Consider the following 17,883-nt stretch of genomic DNA (forward strand, 5'->3'; position numbering starts at 1 on the left):
AAATAAAATTCAAACAGAAAATAATTTAAATTCAAAATTTTCGAACAACATGCAAAAGATGAAAATAATATGAATATCAAGTCATTTAAATTGTGTGTAATAAACACGCTAACCTTTCTTTCAGTTTTATAGTGAACTAACAAACTCGGTTCGCTTTACTACACCAATCATAGCAAAATTATTACTTATTTAAAAAAGGTTTTTGGAAGCAAAATTGTACAAATATTTACCTGTGATTATCTAATAACAAATAATCTATAAATAGTAAAAACGTCGAAACACCCCTTGTTCTGATTTTCTTTTTAGATGCTAAAGAATAGTACCACTAACTAAAACGTGTATGTTAGACATTTTGATTGACAGATGAAGACAATTTAAATGCAAACAGCTAGGGAAATGCCCAAATTATTATGCAGTTGAATTAGAATTTAGCCACTACCCTGTTCGCATTTTTTGACAATTTTTTTTTGGTATTTTTATAATATTTGGGTTGAAATATTTTAGAAAAAATCAAGTTAGCAAAATTTTTTTAATTTTTTTACTAAAACAATTTGTGCTTAACAAAACGTACAGAGCACTAGTATAAAACGAAAAAAAAAAATGATTTAATTTCAATGTGTAATTTGTTTATAGTATATTAGATCAGCATTAAAAACATTCATAAAATATTATCGTTAAAAAACGCATAAAAAAACATACTTTTTAATTTTGTTTTTAACAAAACGTACTTTTTTCTTTATTTTTTAACAAAATGTTCTTTTTCCGATATTAAAAATGGTTTTATATCAAACATCCTTAACATTTCATGTGGTGACTTATGGCAGTGCCAAAAACAAGTGTAACAAGTAAGAGAGCTAAGCCGAATCGTATGTAGCCTTCACCAAATTACACTTTTAAATATTTTTAGGTGAACAAAATTAAAAAAAAATTAATTTTCATTTCAAAATTTTTAAGTTTCTTTTAAATTTTTAGTGAAAAAAATTTTATGCAAAATTTTTTTTTTATTTTATTAATGAAAAAAAATTTATGTTAAAAAAATTTTTTTTGTGAAAAAAAAAATCGGGTTCAAAAATAATTTTCCCGATTTTGACCCATTGTAGGTCCAACTTACTATGGCGTTAAATACGTCGTTGTAAGTGCTCGATGGAGAGTTTTGCCCTTTAGTTATAACCAGGAAAACCAAAATATGCAAATGCATGTTTTTTCTGGTGAGTCTAATGAGCACGGATAAGATATTTACACGTTTCAGAACTATTTAAGAATTTTGGCTTCGATTTGTTAGTGCATACTTTTGTATCTTTCCCTTAAATGCATATTTTTGCATATACAGTGGTGGCCACCAATTTAAGACAAATACTTGAATTTTTTTCATCAACTGAATTTTAAGTGCGATAGAGCCAAAATAAAAGGACCTCTAAGGGTATGAAATTTATTATTAATGTTTTTAGTTTCTGAAAAATGTTTTGAAAAATCGGTAAAACATATATGGACAAAGATATGTGGAAATACGTTGACTCACCTCAGCGAACATCCGCTGTTAATAACATGATATGACCGAAACTAATGGAACTAAAAATACGAAATTTGGTCCGAATATTTTATAATAATAAAAATGTAATGATATAAATGTGAGAAAATAGGTTTATTTAAAAAAAAATTTTTTTGGTCAAGTTGTAGAAAAATTGTATGTGTTCGTGGTGAATATGTATGAATTGACACAGTCGAATAAAACACACTTGTGTGTTAAAACAGTCCTCATGCATACATATTTGTGGAAATATTTCAAAAAAATAATTGACAATCACGTGGAATTTAGCAAACAATTTTTGTCTTAAATTCCTGGCCGCCACTGTATTTGTTTTAAGTGCATATTTATGTAATATTTTTGGGTTTTTAGAGCATATTTTACTGTTTAATAGCATATTTTGACTTTATCAAAAACAAATTTTGTCTTACTTATTTTTCGCTGTTGTGTTACAGGTTTTTAGTTCTAATTCAAACTTAACCATTCTAAGTATTAAAGAAATATTGTCTTTTAAATTTGCTCCTATTACATCAGTTGATGTCGAAAGAACATTTTCTATGTATAAAAATGTTTTCAGATCCAATAGACGACGATTTTTATTTGAAAATTTAAGTCAACATTTTGTATTTTATTGCAATAATAACCTTAATTGAAGAAGTGACTTTATATTTATATAAAATATCATCAAGTTCCTATTGTTTTTATGTTGTATTTATTTTTTGTTATAATTATTTTAGTTCATGTTATTTTTGTTTATTTTTTTTAAATAAAAGTATATTTTTTGGTTAAAAATTATGTAAATGTTTGTTTTTTTAAGAGCATATTTTAAAGTTATTACTGCATATTTAAAGACTCGAATTTTGGAATAAAATATGAGTTATCATCAGATTGAGCATTATTTCCCCTTAAATTACATTATTACAAAAATATTTGAGTTTTTATACTAAAAATCGATTTTTAATAGAAAATGTCAGTGATCACAGATTTAACTTATTTTCTTTAAAATCGATGTAGTTAAGATATTTGAGTTTTTCAACACCTTCACAATCGAGTTTCAAAGAACACCCATGTTTAAATTTTATCAAAATGGGTTTGATAATTTCGAATAAAATGTGTGATCCCGTTTATCCCCCTTTTTGGTACTTTTCTCAGTGTGAGGTCATACTAAAATATTCATATGTTAATATTTTATGAAAACATAACCAAAATAAATACAATTTTTAGACCTTAATTGTTAGAATTTTCAAAAACTACCAAACATATAATTGTTACTTGTTAATACTCGTAAGTAAAGAATACAATTTGAAATTTATTTCTAAGTTTATTGGTTTAAAAGATACCAAAATACACTTTTTATTCGTTTTCTCCCATAAAAGGTTTGAATTTCAAAACATCTTCTTGTTTTCCTCAAGTTTCATTAAAATCGGCCCAAAAATATATAACATTTCGCTATCTTTTCATAAGAAATTCCAAATATTGAAAAATTTGACCTTTGACCTTTGACCTTCACGATTTAAAGGTTAACGTTTTCCGATTTTAGTAAAACTTTCAGACCATATTTAAAATTACCAGGACTATAATATGAATAGGTTTTACTTAAAATTTATAACAGTAAGGAAATTGGGCTCATTCGCCAAAATATCGAAAAAAAATAAGTTTTTCTTGAAAATCGCAAAATTTAAATCGCAGATACGGAAAAACTGTAAGAGGTATTGACATAATTTTTTTTATTCCCTATTTTGATCTCAATAAATCCCAATGTGATGATCAAAAAATTTTGAAATTTGTTTAACAAAATTTTTATAAATTTTAAAATGGAGATTCGAAACAGCCGTTAAAAAAAATAATTTTTTTGGCCATACCTGCGAATAGGTTAACGGTATCCTACGAAGACAAAAACTCATACACAATTAAATACGGATATATTTTAAATAAAAATTAACTTGTATTTTAATTTTTCCCGAAATATGTTAATTTTTTTTCCAAAATTTTTTGTTCAAGTGGCCTGAAACACCTTAATGGTCTGGCGAATTTGTAATAACTTTAACATTTTTTAACCAAATTTTGTCATTTATATCTCATTACAACGATAATTACGTACACATTTCGATTATTTTGCATTCAATTGCAAAAGTATTTATTTATTAACAAAATTTTTACAAAATCTGAAAAATTTGCATTTTTTCCGAATTTTGGCAATAATACAGTTTTTTGGTCATTTTGACCCATAGGATTAGGTTAATTTCCAAACATTTTTTTAATGTAATATTCATTAATATAAATAAGTCTACATATTTCTAGAAAACAATGCAGAAAGTTAACGAGTTTTACCTATTTATTCCATATAAATAGTAAAATTTTGCATATATCTAAACTTTGACCTCGAGGCGCGTCCAGAAATCGTTTCAGCATTTAACTTTCAGGCCTAGTGTCACAATATTCCACCCGGCATTCTTCAAAATTTTAACCAAAAAATTTTTACATACCACTGATTGTCACTCTAATATGTACAATGTACATATTACAGTGACAATCATTGTACATATATTGAATGTGGATTGTGTTATGCTCAATATACATTTGCAAATTCATTTGCTTCAAAGAAACCGAAACTATTTCTTAATCACTAATTGATCCCAATCACCCGAATCGATATTTGCACATGAATTGTGTGTATCTCAAAGAATATTTGTTTATTTATTTTACAAAATGAATTCGAGAATCAATGCCGCAATTAATCAACAGAAAACAACAACTATGTATATCTAATTCAAACTATTGCAACTACATACTCGTATAAAGTAGAAAATTAAACATGTATGACTGACTGACTGTCTGTCTGACTGTCTCTCTGTCGGAATAATTATTCTAAAGCTTAAACAACAAAAATGTGTCTATTTGCTTTAGTACTCGTATCCATAATTACGATTCATTACATTTATTTACGTTTTAAGTGCTGAATTATTCAAATGGAATTTTCCCAAAATAGATTAACACAAACCTATTTTGGCATTAACACATTCAGTCAAACACAACAACAACAAAAATGAAAACAAACTGAAACGACAAATAATCCACTTCAACTTCTGGTATTAAAATAAACACCTACCAACCAACCACTCACTCACTCAATTAAAAAGGCAGGCATTTCTCGTATGTTTGTATGTACTTACGTCTACTACAAACAAATACCCAATATTCGTCCAGAACGACATTCATTCGTTTATATACATTATACGAATACGATTAGAATCGATTTGAATTCAATTCAATAGCATATAGTTGTTTTGAGTTCAAGCAGAGTGGAATGAAAAAATTGTGCATAATGCGGGTCTTTAGTATTTACAAGTAGTTTTCTCTTGTCTAAATAATGAACGGACCGACGGCCAAATGAATGTAGTACCTGAGATATGGATATGAGTACGATTCAATGGTTAGATTTAATCGAGAAGTATTACAAATGTTAATTTATTTATGCGAGGGCTAATTTGAAATTAATGCACTTCCGAAGAATGGACACTATTTTATTTCCAAGACCAAGAGGAGAAAAGTTTCAGGTACACAAGCATAAAGTACGGTGAGGAAATATCATAATGAGGGGTTGTTTTATTTTGGAAATCGCCAGGATTGAAACATATTAAAATAGTTTCATCGTGACATCATGTAATTAAAATACTTTACACAAAACAGTAGTTAGCTATGGCCATTTTCTATGTTTCTGGCAACATATGGATTCCGAGCCAAAATAACTGCTCATCTTTTGAGGCCAAGAACGAATCAAGCCAATATCGGATACTCAGTTCCAAGGTGAAGTATATCCCATAGAGAGCGTTCTGCATCTGTCGAAACAAATAGCAAGGTTTTGACTATAAGGCTTCCCAACCACTTCATTCAAAATATCTTGTAACAGATATTGCAAAATGTGGCGTAGCGTTTTCATGATGGAATATTACGGTTTCAAGTCTGGCCGAATATTCTGGAGTTTTTCGGTCAAATCTCGCTTCAAACGAATCAATTGCGTACAGGTTCCCTGTGATGGTCTAGCCAGATTTCAGCAGCTCATAATAGATAAAAAATTTTTGCTCCCACCAAATACAAAGACTTATCTTAGCGCCAGAGACTTATATTTGGCTTTGTTGTCGATTCGGTTGGCTGACCGGGCAATCTCCAACGCTTGTTGAATTTTACAACACTCTTCATGGATTAGTGCCTCCAATTTTTCACATTCAAACTTTTTTGGGTGGTCGGGGCTATCTTTGTCTTCCATGTCAAAATCACCACTTCCGAGCCGCCGAAACCATATCTCGTACGATAAAACCGTTGGAAAACATTTAAAATAAGCTTCGGTGAGTAATTAACAAGTAAAGCAAAACTTCCCGCTTATGACGAGTTATTTACAAACTGTTCAATATTGAATGACCCAGATAATAAGGTCCACAAACTCTAACATCAAATTGATTGGCTTTTACAAGCCAATGAAATAGATCGTGTCAATGATATACATAGCTCGAGGTACCTCTGTTGAAGAGGACAAATCTAATCAAATCACCTTCGATTCAACCAAGTTTCTTACCTTTGTCGGATCCATTGAACCTAATGTTCTTTGTTAGTATGCAACTCTAATGAATACAAGAACATTTAACCTATTCCAATTGTGACGACATATTGAATTTGGAAAATAAGAAACACTCAACACTTCTTACCAAGATGTTCACTATATTTCCAGGTCGGACGACATATAGAAGAATCACTGGTTAAATTAGCACATATTATGACAGACAAAATCGTAGAGACTTCAGAATTTTGGGAAGCATATGTGCCGTATTGTCAACAATATTGACAAATGGAGCTATCATAAGGAAAATTTACGTCTTATCACTAGTGCATTATCCCGAGGTCGTAAAAAGTCTCACGCAACTGTCCCTGAGTTAACAATCTTTGTCCGAGTGAGACTCTTAAAGTTCCAGAGCGATGATACTCCAAGTATGTTCAGCTTTGTTCATTCTCCAATTTATATTCGAATACTCCACGTCTCCGGTCACTACTTCTCAAGCTCTCTTTTGTTGTGTCTTATTTCTGACTTTCTGGTTGAATTTTCTGTTTTGGTGTATTCAGGACTTATAATAAAATTTCACGGATAATATTTTTGCGGAACATTTTAACCCCTTAAATCCCTGTTTTAATTGAGTTTGTAGCTCTTTTTAAAAGAAGGACAAAAAAGACCCTTGCCTTGGGGATTTAGAGGATTAACATATTCTAAAAAAAAGTTCTCCTTAATATTTTACATAAATTAGCTCAACACATTTTATACCTTAAATGTAAGGATCACATGGCTTCTTATGCCGATTAACAATAAGAATGTGCCAGAGTTGGAAAACTTTAACTTTAACAAATGAAATTCAGATGTAAACTTTCAAAACGCCGATACACGTGTTTTTTTTTTGTCCCTTCTATCAAAATGTATTGGTCGGACCTCGTAATTTTTGTTGGTGTTGTACGATTATCCGTGATCACTTCATTAAAATCGATTTTTATATGAAAAACCTAAAATCGGCTGTAGATCCTTAAATAATGAAATATGTGTCCAATCGAAAAAAGGACCGTTATCCGTGATCACCTTAGTAAAATCGATTTTTATATGGAAAACCTAAAATCGGCTGTAGATCCTTAAATATGAGTCCAATCGAAAAAAGGACGATTATCTGTGATCACTTCATTAAAATCGATTTTTCTTGAGTCTTTAGTAATGGAAATATGAAATATCGAAAAGCGTGTTAAAGTTTTTGGGTTTTATAACCAAAATAGAATTTTCGACCAATTTGTAAAAGTTTTGTCAGCACAATGGAATACCGGCAGTGAAAAATCTGTCTTATTTCTACGACTTCAAACTATTCACTTTTAGTACTTTGGCTATATAAACGAAATTAATTACATACTTTACATCACTTTATTGTAAAGAATTGCCAATTAACTCACCCATAAAGAGTCATTGGAGAGGCAACGAGTAGATGGAGTGAGTGAGTGAATGAATGTGTTTCAGTGTGTTTACACGATTCAATAATTCAATTACAATTCGGTTCAAGCTGTTTCATTTTAATGTTTTTTTTGTTATTTTTTGGTTCGATTATGAACTCTGCTGTTTATTCAGTTTATAAATGATGATGACCGTAGTAGCTCTTGTTCTATGTGACTCGACAAAATGGCGTATGACAATACAACAAATAAACAAACAACTATACAATCAGCAAAATACATATTAACAGAAACAAAACAACAACAGCAACAACAAAGCAAAACTCGTACTCATATACGTAATACGTAACCTTCGAGGCAACATCAAAAATATACACAACGTAAGAATATAGTAAACACAAAAACAACAAAATATTCGTATGGCTGTGTGTATATTAGGATGGTCCCAATATTCGAACTAGTCCAATTTCGAAAATTGGAAGAAATTGTGTTTGAAGCATCGTATTATCAGTTATACTATGAGATTCAAAAGTGAATACCAATGAATTATATTAATTTTTTTAATATAATGAAAAACATTCGAATCGGACATAAACATTTTTTTTTCAAAACCGAACGTAATGTTCGGCATAATTTGCAACTGACTCAAACATCCAAATTTTAATCGATGGATGGATTTTTATCATTTCCATTATCTTAAAAAAAATCAAATAATTATTCGTATTTACTCACTTTTGAGCCACATAATACAACTAATAATTCCAAATTAATCCGTATACAAACTTTAAAATTAACAATATTTTTATGAGCAATCTGAAAAATTCAGATATGGTTAGATATCCGTTGCTTTCATTCAATAGAATACCCTATAATAAAACCTTTTTGACGTATGGATTAGCTTAACAACCGCTAAAACTCAGATTTTAAGAATCATTAAATTTTCTATTAACTTAGGAACGACGCCACCCTAATGTACATAAGCAAATATTCAAAACATTCTACAGTAGATTAAGTGTATACAGTGGTGGAAAATATTGTTTAACATAATATGATTATCAAATGTGTACACAAAACTTATTAAACAATATTAATACAATACAAGTAAGAGAGCTATATTCGGCTATGCCAAATCTTATATACCCTTCACCATATTATACTACAAAATAAAAATTTTAAATTTTTTTTAGGTAAACAACATTTTTTTTTCTAAAATTCTTATTTTCGTTTTTTGGAAAAAAAATTGTTTCGAATTGTTTTTTTTTAAATTTAAAATTTTTTAATTTTTTTTAAATTTAATTTTTTTTTTTGTTTTTTAATATTTAGCGAAACAAAAACTTTTGGTGAAAAAAAAATTCGAGTTAAAAAATATTTTTCTGATTTTGACCCATTTTAGGTCCTATATACGTCGTTGCAAAGGTCTTTGAAATATCTATCATTAGATATCCATATTGTATATGGGTAAAAAATCGAGGTTGTCCTGTTTTCTCAGCCATTTGTAAATAGCAACCGAGCCGGAAGAATTCTGGAGATATTGATGTATGATTCGGGTATATAAGTTGTTTGGGGGCTTCGGAAAGTTGATTTCAACAGACAGACAGACGGACATGGCTTAATCGACTCCGCTATCTATAAGGATCCAGAATATATATACTTTATAGGGTCGTAAAATTATATTGTGGTAATTACGAATGGAATGACAAACTTATATACATATACCCTTCTCACAAAGATGAAGGGTATAAATAAACATATACAAAAGATACTTGTTTCATACTCTGTTACGGCCAAACTACAGAAGTGATTTATATCGGCCTTTCTCTGGAAACAACTACATATATACTATATTAGATTTCAATTTGTTACTACGCCCCTTATTCCTCCCACTTTTCTTAAAATAGTTACTTTGTTTAATTTTGTTGAAATATTTAGAACGCTCGAATTTCATTTGTATAATAATTTGGAAGCCTTATTAGCTAATTAATTAATTAATTAATTACAATATTCCACTACTGCATTACTAAGTTCCATATAATAGGAATTTTCAAAATGAATTTTATATTATGCTAATGTTTAAAGTTCACAAGAATTTTGATTCTTCAAAGATAATACTAGGTGGTTTGCTACCACGCCCCTATTTACGTCTACTTTTTGTAATGACTTACCTTGGCATAATTGTGAGACAATCTCCTAAAATTGGACTAAGCTAACATCAGTATGATGGCTAAGACGTTTGCAATGCTTAACTCAAGTTGAGGTTTAATTGTTACTTGCTATTTAAAATCTAATGATAATCGAGACAGTGATTGCTAATAAAATATAGTAAAGTTTAACAAAAATACATTTATATTTCTTAGCACTAGCAAAACAATCGAAACTTTTAAACTTTTACAAGAGAGAAGTTTAAAATAAAAAGAATATGAAGAAAAGTATCTAAAAAGCAGCATGCCTTAAAAATGCGGGACTTACTATATATGGCATATCTTTACGTAACTTATACATATGTAATTTTAAAAGGTACATATCTGTCAATTATTCTCACTTAGTTATTAAACATTATATTGTCAACAACAAAGAAGTTTTGTTTTACTTCTTCAATTTGGAAAAAAATGCCGCTGAGGTTCAGATCGCCTTGGCCAGCCAAAAAAATTTCAAGATCAAGAATTGAAGGCATTAATCCATGACGATTGTTGTAAAACTCAACTCATTTGCTGCTTCTCAAGCAGCAATCTCAAAACGTTTGCGAGTAGCAGGATTCATTCAAAAACAGACATTGGGTAAAATACGAATTGAAGCCGAGAGACCTTGAAAGACAATTTTTCATGTTCGAAATGATGATCGAGCGCTATAAAAGAAAATCATTTCTGTACCGAATCATTAGTTGGGTTGAAAATTTGATCCATTACGATAATACGAAGCGTTAGAGCGTAAGCCAAATATCCATGACTCAATTCTCTGTATTTGGTGGAAGCAAAAGGTTGCTATCTATTATGAGCAGCTAAAATACGACCAGACCATCACAGGGAATCTGTACCGAACGAAACTGATTCGAGCAGATATGAAGCGAGCAGATATGAAACCGAAATATTCCATCATGACAACGCTCGGCCACATGTTGCAATACCTGTTAAAAAGTACATAGAAGGAAGTGGTTGGGAAGTTTTGCCTCACCAGTCTTATAGTTCAGACCTTGCCCCATCCGACTACTATTTGTTTCGATCGATGCGGAACGCTCTTTCTGGGATACGCTTCACTTTAGATCAGAGTATCCGAAATTGGGTTGATTCGTTGTTGGCCTCATTTTATTTTGCTTCGGAATCCATATGATGCCAGAAAGATGCGAAAATGTTAATACATATGTACTTTGAATAAATTTTTATTTTACAAATGTTTCAAAATAAAAGCTAAAAATTTTAAAAAATTTGGAATTTTTAATTCATAAACTAAATATAAAAATATTGCGTTTTTGAGTTTTTTTTTTAGTTCTCGTAAAACTCAAGAAAAATCTAATGAGGTACTCAACAAATACAAATTCCATGCGATATTTTTTTTTTGACCTATTAATTATATATTTTGAAAAAGTTGCCATTGTATTGTCAACCACGTATTTAATATTGAAACAAATTTTGTCACTCACTGTATGAGTGTGTGTTTAAGTAGTATGTATGTGGGATAGTAAAAATAACCATAATGTATACATTTTTATTCATGAAGAACAAATAATAACAACATCATCAGAAACATTTCGAATGAAATGGAATGGAATCATATGGCTGGCATGGCATGACAAGGCTGAGGCAGTAAAAAAAAAACATACAATACATATATCACAATCAACATCATCATCGGAAGCAACAGCACAAAAGGCCATACGACCAAACGAGCGACCTCAGGTAAGAAAGAACCCACAACAAACAATACTTATGAAGGAAATACCCCACATTGCTCATTGTTGTTGTCGTCGTCGTAGTTCAACAACAAATGTTGCTGCTCTTTTTATTTTATTTATTTTTTGTAAGAGTTCGGAAGGTGTTCCAATGCGTTGCGTTGCGTTCATTCATTCGTTCGTTTGGTTGTTCATTTAACAATGTTTATTTTAACATGAATTATATGCCCTAAAACAGAAAACAGAAAACAACAACAGCAATACAAATTCTAAAGATACACACCCGCAATCTTAATGTCCTCGTGATTGTGTTAAAACCCACAAAGACACAAACCAACATACGAGGGCAGGAAAAACAGACACACAGATACTAAACCAGCAACAACAACTTGGTTAAAAATGTTTTCATTTTTATTTTTTATGTTTTTATTGTAAGTTTTTGTTTGTGTGCCAAAAAATAAAGGCTCGAAATCCATAATCACAACAAGGCCAATAACAGGTATCACCCACTACATCCACATCCACATCTATCTACCCAACCTCATCATCAACAGCAACAAGCATCCTCTTCTTCATCAACACAGCAGCAATAACACAACACTCCTCTCCATCCTCAAGCAGCAACCAGCCCGACGACCAACACTTCAGAAATGAAATCAAATGAATTGAATGAAATAAATGTGTGGCTGGCAGGCTGGCTGGCTGCTGGTTGATGTCGTCTTATGCTTGCGACGAGCTTCATTATTAAACATAAAATACAGCAACAATAATAATAAGACAACGAATGAAACAAACACACATTCAATAAAACTTGTGGGTGGGCTTAAAATTAAAAAAAGTCTTCATAAAACTAAAATAAAACAGGCGTTTATTTAAATTGAAATGTAAAAAAAAAAAATTGCAAAAAATTAAAAAAAAACTCTTCGCAGTCGGTAGGATTCGAACCTACGCTCCCAGAGGGAATCTGATTTCTAGTCAGACGCCTTAACCGCTCGGCCACGACTGCTCATGCTGAACCAGCAGCCACGCCGACACTTATTCAAGCCATTCAAATAAACAAGCACAAATTCCATAAACCAAACCAAATACTATATTAACGAGTAAACAATTTAAAGACGTAAAACAAAACTAAAAATATACACAATAAAAATATATGCATTTGATAGTTTCAATTTTCAACAATTTGCTGATCTTTTCAAATTCTTTAATATTTATTTCGTTTTTTTTTGTTGTTTATTTTATTTGTTTTAATACAAAAACAAAAAACACAAGACGCCTCATTAATTTATAAAGATTATTATTTGTTAAAAGATAAGTTATACAAAATAAAAACAACAAGTATTAGTATGAAAACCTGTCCCATTGATAAGATAGACAAACCGGCGAGCGAGCGAGCGAAAACACACCACATCACCCCACAGAAATTTAAAGGAGTCATATTATTGTGCCGATATTTTCAAACAAACAATAATACTTACGGTATGTTGCTAGATATAGAGCGAAATTTCTTTGAATTTCTTAATGCAAGATGTCCGATTTATGTTCCAATAACTTCTATAAAATTGAAGATAGTAAAACCTAAATCAAACATCTTTTATCTATGATTCCGCTTTTGTTAACTCTTTTGGGTAGAACAATAGTTTCGATATAACAGAATCCAATTTCCGCAGACTTTAAACTTCCACCATCAAACGGTTTCTACGATTGTTTAACAATAATCGACCGATGATTCACTAGATGGACAGAAGTTGGATGGTTGGATAAATCAATTTGGGGTTCCACTAGAGATAACGACGGACCACGGTAGGCAATTTGAATCTACACTTTTTCAAGAACTTTCAAATGCTTTGGGAATGTAATGGAATTATTGAACGCTTCCATCGAACTCTTAAGGCTGCAATTATGTGCAGCAGAAAAGCGAATTGATTACGCCACCTACCAATAATACTACTTGGATTAATACCGAATTAGTATTAAGTAGGTACTCAAGTACGTTTTCCTGGAGAATTTCTGGCTCCATCAAACTCAACATATCAGTTTGAATTCGTTGAGGATTTCGTTAAAATTATGCAAAATATTCAGCCTGTCGATATAGCTCATCATATTGTCTCTGTACGAAATGACAAAGTAAAGAAATCTCTAACCCTTATGAAGGCCCATATCCAGTTCTTAACAAATCCCCCAAATACTTTAAACTAAAAATTAATAACATTTCCATTAACCTTCGCTTTACAAATACCCACCCGGGTGACCATTGCGGATTTAGTAGTTTAATATTTTTTTTTAACTAGCATAACCTGGTGCACTTCGCTACCCCTACCCTAGTAAAATTAATAAAATATGAATGGAAATACGAAAATAACACTTCACTTGATATTCGAAAATAACTAACTAATTTTGTATGGGAGATACCACTCCACTACTCTGATCCCAGCTTTACTTTAACTTTCCTTTATAAGGGAGGGGCATTCCTACTAAGCCGATCTTGCTTAGCTAAACAGAGAACAGGAATAAATTCGTTTTTAGCTAACCTCCGTAGAATGGTAATAAATTGATTGATACAGAGTTTAAATTCTTTTCGAAATAGTTCTCCAGATATTAAAAATTAATTATTTACTTTGTGCCACAACCACTAATGCAATTCCGACCATTTTCTGCCAATTTGTGTAAAATGGTAAGAGAGCTATGCGGACAGAGTTTGAAGATCCTTGCAATTATTACTTTGTATGGGAGGTGACTCACCTCCTTTTCCGACCCCTCCCATTATGGTTGCCCAGACATTCGAAATCAGTATTTACTCTGTATGGGAGTTGCTATTCCCTCTAATCTAATTCCGTCCTTATTCAGCTAAACTCCGCATAGTAATAAGAAATTAATTCGCTAAAAGTTTAAACACTTTTACAATTATAGTTCTACATATATTCAAAATTAATTATATAGTTTGTATATGGTGTGCCAAGCCCACTCTTCCAATCCCGAACAATTTCAGCGAAACTATGCAAAATTATAAAAGAGCCATTTAGACTAAATTTGAAGAATCTAGCAATTATAGTTCACAAAATATTTAGAAATAACTATTTACTTTGTATGGGAGGCGACTCACCATTTTTTTTGACCAGTACCATTTTTGATTAAACTTCATGCATTGATTCGTATGAAGTTTGAAAACCGTCACAATAACTATTTACTTATGTACAATTACATATTTACCCCCATAAGCATAAACAGTTTTTAAATTTGTCAAAGGTTTATAAAACAAATTTTTAATGGAAATTTTGTTTTATAAACCTTTGATAAATTTAAAAATTGTTTATGCATATGGGAGTTAGAAAATAAAAAAACACCTTCAAAATATATTTTTTTAATTGACTTTAAATTACTAAAGTCTTCTTCTTTGTTTTCTATAACAACTCTCACTTAAAACAGAGCGAAATCAATACTGTTTAATTGTTTCTCTTATTTATTTACAACAACAAATTGGACAAAAACGCATTGCTTTGTTTACTTTTTAGCTTAAGGTTCACATGTACACGTTTTTGCATATGTGTTAGTAACATCTTTAAACGCTTGTAACTCCTAAAAAACTGAACCGATTTCAATAAAATATATATTCTGCACTTCTGTGAATAAATCCCTTTAAAATGGTGTATTTCTTTCCCAAATTGAATGTATAATGTGAGCGTAAAAGGGGTCTAAAGAAATCGACTTGCCTATTAATATTATGATTTTGATTCGATTAAAATGAAATTAATGTGCTGTTTTTCAATAGCGAATGAGTGGTTTTAATGGACGTTTTACATGTATTTTGTTTTTGTTATAATAACAAAACACATGTTAAATTTCCACTCAAAGTACTCGTTCGCTATAGAAAAACAGCACATAAGACTCTCGAACAAATTTTATAGTTCTGTATTAAAAACATTTTAAACTTTTATGAGGTTTTTTTGATTTTTAAAATTTTTTTTTAATTTAAAACATGTCGTAGGCAATTTTAAAAATTCTTTTTTAAATTTTTTAATAGTGTTTTTTTGAAATTTAAAATTTTTTTTTTTAATTTTTGAAAAAAAAAGAATTTCTGACAAAAAAGTTTTTGTCATAAATTGACTTTGAAATATCTATCATTAGATATCCATATTGTCTATATTAATGACTTATTAATCCAGATATAGGTCAAAAATCGAGGTTGTCCCGATTTTTTCTTATATCTCAGCCATTTGTGGGTCGATTTTAAATTGCAACCGAGCCGGAAGTATGAATCATGTATGTAAGTTATTTGGGTGCTACACGCAGAGAAAAAATATAATTGGGCATGGTTACTGTAACCATTTAAATAGTGTTACAAGATTTTTAACAATATTATAGTCACAGTAACTATTTACATGATTGTGGTAACCATAATATGGTAAATTTATGATTCACATGATTGTAGCAACCATATATATGGTTACAGTAAACAAATATATGTTTGTGGCAACCATATTTATGATGAATAATTTTATCATAATATGTTGTTCTCAGATTATGATAAGCCTTAAGCCGAGAGCACCATAATATGATAAGTCCTTCATCATATGAATGGTTGTCACAAACATATATTTGTTTACTGTAACCATATACATATATGGTTGATACAATCATGTGAATCATAAATTAACCATATTATGGTTACCACAATCATGTAAATGGTTACTGTGACAATAATATAGTTAAAAAACTTGTAACAATATTGAAATGGTTACAGTAACCATGCCCAACTATATTTTTTCTCTGCGTGTACGTAAAGTTGATTTCAACATACAGACGGATATGGCTAACCGACATTTAAAAAAAAAAATTCCCAAAAAAATTTCACAAACAAATATTTTCAATCTTTATCTTCCCAAAAAAATTTTATTCAACCATATTTATTTATTTTTGACCATAATCTCCTTTTGGCTCTATACACTTTGTCCAAGGTTTCTAAAATTTGTTTATCCATTGCAAAAAATAAGATTTGTCATTTCTTCAGGTTTGGAAACAAGAAATAGTCACTCGGGTCTATAATCGGTGAATAGGGTGAATAAGTATATATCAAACTTATCCTTGGGTTGAGTGATTTTTTTTTCTATTCGTTTTGCGAAACATCGAATGCGAACAAAAATATTAATGAATGAATATTTGCAATACCGAATATATCTTATATTTTTGCAAATTCTACAGAAATTAATTTTGAAAAAATATTTTTTGGTATAATTTTTATGCAACTGAATAAAATGTTACTGAAAATATTTATATTGTTACAAAATCTGCTCAATGGCAGATAAATTCCAATAAATATGTTTATTATAATTTGTAATTAAATTTATTTTTAATGATAAACTTAGAATTTTGTTCAAAAAATTCACTAATTTCGAGCATTGCCTGAAGTAGGATGACGTAAATATCGATAAGGGGATATTTGTAGAAAAATCTTTGGAATATTTTGCGAAAAACAAAATAAAGTCAATGTAAAAGAGGAAAATTCAACATGGAAACATAGATATCTTTTAAAGTTTAAGAGATAACATTCTTTGTTTTCCTATTTACTTTACAAAAAAGAAAAATCTGTTCATATTTGTACAAGTTACGAACTTTTCAAAGTTTTACAAAAGGTGGAATGAAAAGTTTTTTTTTCATATTTTCATAGAGTTTCTGATTTTCGTTTAGTGAAAATATTATAAGTAAATTCAAATGTTTTCATATGAAAAGAAAAATTTGAATAAAACAAATTGAAGAACGGGAATCGCAATGTGTCTAATTGTGAAATGATAATATGAAAACGAAAATGAAATGTTTTTTTTTATTTCACCGTTTCACAGAACCAGAATCGACCCCAGAGGTGTTTGACTTTGACATCATGTATCTTAGACCCGAACTAATCGTCGAAATGACATGTTAGCTTAGATTGAAAGGATGTTCCATAACCATATAATTCTCACATTATCCACTTTATGTTTGCTCTATTATTTCAGAATGGTTTTCTGTGTTCCATTTCAGTCACTGTGTTTAGTCAACAAACCGAAACAGAATTATGTTTGCGATACTCTAGTTGTACAGTTAATCTACCTCTAAATGATTAAATTCCTTCAAATGCTGCCTTTTTATGCATAATTATGAATGATTTTATGAAAATTATGAAACTCCATCTCTAAGATGAGAGTAAAAGTTGTCTCATAAACATATTTTTTAAACACATTTGTATGTTAAACAATTTAATTTAGCCAACAAGTCATTTATTTAACTTTGTTTTCTTTCTTAACATCTTTCTTATAACCGCTAATACAATTCTAGGGCATGAAAGAAAAAAAAAACATCTCAACCAATTCCTCATAATGCTAGTTAATTAATGAATGAAATTTAATCGTGTTAACTGTGTCTATTGTGACATTATTTTTAGGCATTCTTTATTATTCATTTGTTGTTAAGAAATTTAATTACAACTAACACTTCTTAAAATATCTCAGTTTTATAATTGAATAATTTT

The 17,883-nt window shown here is 30.0% G+C and overlaps 1 non-coding gene across 1 annotated transcript; it reads right to left on the reverse strand.

Annotated features, from left to right (window-relative positions):
- Positions 1–12,305: 12,305 nt before the first annotated feature.
- On the reverse strand, positions 12,306–12,387 carry TRNAS-AGA (transfer RNA serine (anticodon AGA)). The gene has a single exon. It is a non-coding gene; the product is annotated as a tRNA-Ser (tRNA).
- Between the last annotated feature and the right edge of the window lie 5,496 nt (positions 12,388–17,883).

The sequence above is a fragment of the Calliphora vicina genome, chromosome 5 (assembly GCF_958450345.1).
Source record: "Calliphora vicina chromosome 5, idCalVici1.1, whole genome shotgun sequence".
Taxonomy (NCBI): Eukaryota; Metazoa; Arthropoda; class Insecta; order Diptera; family Calliphoridae; genus Calliphora; species Calliphora vicina.